This window comes from Rattus rattus, chromosome 3 (assembly GCF_011064425.1).
Source record: "Rattus rattus isolate New Zealand chromosome 3, Rrattus_CSIRO_v1, whole genome shotgun sequence".
Classification (NCBI taxonomy): Eukaryota; Metazoa; Chordata; class Mammalia; order Rodentia; family Muridae; genus Rattus; species Rattus rattus.
Window position 1 is genome coordinate 136,648,890 of NC_046156.1, and position 3,978 is coordinate 136,652,867.

General features: G+C 36.9%; 1 pseudogene; it reads right to left on the reverse strand.

Moving 5' to 3' along the window:
* Positions 1 to 605: 605 nt before the first annotated feature.
* Positions 606 to 2,123, reverse strand: LOC116895950 (annotated as a pseudogene).
* Between the last annotated feature and the right edge of the window lie 1,855 nt (positions 2,124 to 3,978).

Genomic DNA, 3,978 nt, shown 5'->3' on the forward strand with positions numbered 1-3,978 from the left:
TAGTTTGTTATAAAGTGGTGTGGATGGGATACCCTCCCCCATTGCTGTCTTCTGTAGGGAGAGCTGGCCTTAATGGAATGAGCAGTCCTGGCACCTCACCTGGGCAACACAGTGAAGCTGGCCCTGGTGGTGAAGGCACATTGGGAGAGTTGGCCCAGCCCAGGTGACCAGCTCAATTATCAGCCCAGCCCAGTTTCAGGGTTTTGAATTGATCCACCATAAAACCTATATCATCTTCAAATAGATGGGATTGTGAAAGGGCCAGTCCTGCTGTTCCAAAGCTGTAGGATCTCCATGATACTGCACAGCAACAGGATAACTTGAGGGAGTCCTGATGAGGAGCCAACATTGGTATTATCACAGAAGCTACAGCTTCGACCATGAGATGCTTTCTATGTTTTGGTTTGTTGTTGTTTGTGTTCTACTTATTTTGGGGGAAGTTGCAAGGTCAGATATGAGGGGACAAGTGGGATTGGGCTAAATGATATGAAACAAGGAATCAATAAAAAGGAAAAAAAGTAGAGGTTACATTTTTACCACAAAATAAAAGAATAAACTTATAGCTACTAGGAAGGTAATGAGCTATGAAATTAATTCCCTCTAGTATTGCTTTGAAAATATACCCCTAGGATATTAAAAGAAATTCCAACTCCATCCCAAGGCATTGTTTAACGTGGAGTCTTCAGTCATCATCTACAGTCGACTTAATGGTCACTCCTCTTCTTATCTGACCCCAACCAATTAAACACCAATGTTTCTCAACTCTTCTGCTAAAGGCAATTTTTTCTCCCACTTTTGTGCACACAGGATTCATCAAAGCAATCTTGCCCAAATCAGCCTTGACAGCACTAACTCTTCCTCCTGTTTACAGGAATCCTATGTTGACCATAAGCACTTTATTCTTATACAACTTGTGGACCTTTGCTGCTTTCTTGTCTCCTTCAGTACATATGACCAGAAGACGTCTAAGCAGGAAACAGGATATTTCCAGTTCTGTGAATATTTCAGGTAAACCTCAAACTGCACCAAGCACTTGTCCCACCATTCTGTTTGCTTTCCACAAAGTGGGGTGGATCTTTGTTCCAACTTCAATGAGACCACCTGGGGCAGCACACTGAAGATCATTATGTTCCACAAAGAGTGACACAACTTTGGAAAAAAAATGGTTTACACATGAGTTTTCCTTCACTATCTTTGGAGACAATACCAGGTCTGACTTCTATCTCATGGCTTATGTTAAACACTCCTTTTAGAATACTGTTGCCAGCTACACCTCCCTTAAGGTCATTGACTTCACAGCCAGGTTTGTTGACATCAAATGACTTGATAACAATAAGATGGGGCTCTGAAGTAAAGTTTCTTGGGGGCACTGGTATTTTCTTTACTATGTACTCACAGATGACTTCAATATTGCATTTCAGCTGAGCAGAAATTGGAATAATTGGCACCCCTTCTGCTACTGTTTCTTGCACAAATGCGAGGTTTTGCTCGTATTGTTCCTTAGCCAGACCAATTTTATTCTGTATGATCAAACTATGCTTGAGTTTCATGATTTCTATGGCAGCCAGGTGTTTGGAAGTCTGGGGCTGAGGACATGATTTATTCCCAGCTATCAAGAGAAGAGATGCGTCCATCACTGCTGCACCATTCAGCATCATAGCCATCAAAATAACATGACCAGGACAGTCAACACAGGAAACGGGCCTGACTAATTTGAAGTTCCCTTTGGTCCCTGGAATTTCTGTAGGAAACTCATCTGGTGTACTACTTCCACATGATCTATAACATCCTGGTCTAGGACAACTTGGGTCATCAAGTTTATAAATCTTAGCATTAGCATATCCAAGCCTGATGATAATGTTTCTTTCTAGCTCATTTTTTAGTCCAACAGTCTGAATTCCAGAAATAGCCTTTACCATGGATTTCCTATGAGCCACATGACTAATTATACCATTATCAATTGTAGCTTGTCTGATGATAACTTCATAGGAAAGTGGTGTCAACTTGGTAGCATCCAATGTGGTGAAATCCTGTCGGGAAAGATGTGGCTATCTGAGAGTCATTCCAACCTCACCACAAGCCACCTTGTTCAGAGAGAAAAGGGTGAACTTTCCTCTTAACATTGCTTTCTTTGTGTCTCACAAGTTTGGGTATGTTGTATATTCAATTTTATTGAATGCTAGGAAGTATTTAATGTCTTTAGTTCTGCCTTGATTTAGTAGTCATTCAGAGACTTTTTTAGTTCTCATGAGTTTGTAAACTTTTGGTTGTTTCTGTTGTTAAAATACAGCTTTAATCTATGGTAGTCTGAGAAATTATTTAAATTTTCTTGCATCTGTTCAGACTTTCTTTGTGACCCATTATGCAGCCAATTATGGAAAAATTCTGTGAGGTGCTGAGAGTAAGATATTATTTTGTTTTTTGGGTGAAATATTTTGTAGATACCTATTGGGTCCATTTGGTTCATAATATCCCTTGGCTCTAGTATTTCTTTGTTTAGATTTTGTCTGGATGATTTGGTGGAAATGGTCTATTGAAGTACCCTACTTTTAATGTGTAAGGGTTGATGTTTAATATAAGCTTTAGTAATGTTCTTTTTACAAATATGGGTGCTCTTGTGTTTGGGACACAGATGTTAAGAACTGAAATGCTATCTTGGTGGATTATTCTTTTAATAAATATTGTCTTTACTACCTCTTTTAATTTTCATTTGGGATCTATTTTCTTTTACAATCCATTGGCTTGGAAATTTATTTTCTAATTCTTCACTCTGGGGTAATGTCTATCTTTGATGCTGAGGTGTGCTTCCTGAATAGAATTGAAGGATGGATCCTGTCTCCCTATCCATTTTGATAGTCTGTGCCTTTTTATTGGGAAATTGAGCACACTGATATTGAGATATATTAATGACCAATAGTAATTAATTCTTGTTATTTTGGGGTGGTGGTTCTAGTAGTAGTGGTGTTGTTAATGGTACTAGTGATTTTGGAATATGAGTGTGTGTTAGTCTGAGATTATATTTTTCCTGTTTTTATGGTTGTAGCTAACCTCCTTGAACTGGGATTTTCTTAATAGTTATTTTCTATAGAGCTGTGAATAGATGTTGTTTGAAATTGACTGCATCATTGAATACCTTGTGTTCTCTATCTATGGTGATTGAAATTTTTTCTGGATATATTAGTTTGAGCCAGCCTCTGTATTCTCTTATAGATTTTAAAATTTTAATCTAAGAAATACTGCTTTAATAAACTTAAGATAATAGCATATATTTTTATAATTGATAATACAATTAAATTACAAGGCCTTTATGTACCATTCCACAGAGTTAGAACATACATAATTGTGAGGCCACATTGTAGCCATGCTTCTAGATTCAATTTCTTTAGAAAATACATAAAATATGGCCAGAATCTAAACAAAATCAAGAAGTCTTTTCTGTAATTGCCAATACTCAAATTATCTAGGTATGCAAATTGAAAAAAGTAAAATCTGGCCTGTAGAATATCAATTTTTTTAACGATTTGCTTCATTTTCATTATGTGTCTGTGTGGGTAGGTTGACATGTGCTGACCGAGGACAGAGAAATTACGTCACTGAGAACTAGACTTACAGGCAATATGGACACTTGTAAACTAACTTGTGTCCTTGCCACTGAGTTATGCCTGCAACCTCCAATAATAGGGCTTTGTCTATACCATTAACATTATATAAAAGAATGAAAGATATTCCTAAAGATCTAATCATTAAGGTGAATTTCTTATTTTTATCATGTTCATTTCAGAGAATATATGTATTGTAATATGAAAGGTTATAATAACACATTAAAATAAAAAAATGACCAGAAAGAAATGATGCTCTTAAATTACCTGAACTCAGAGCAAATACATGAGAAGTAGGTTTGTTTCAAGGGTCAGAAATGAATCTTTTACTCCATGAAGGATTGTTTATGACAATCAATATGCCACTCATTTTCGATGA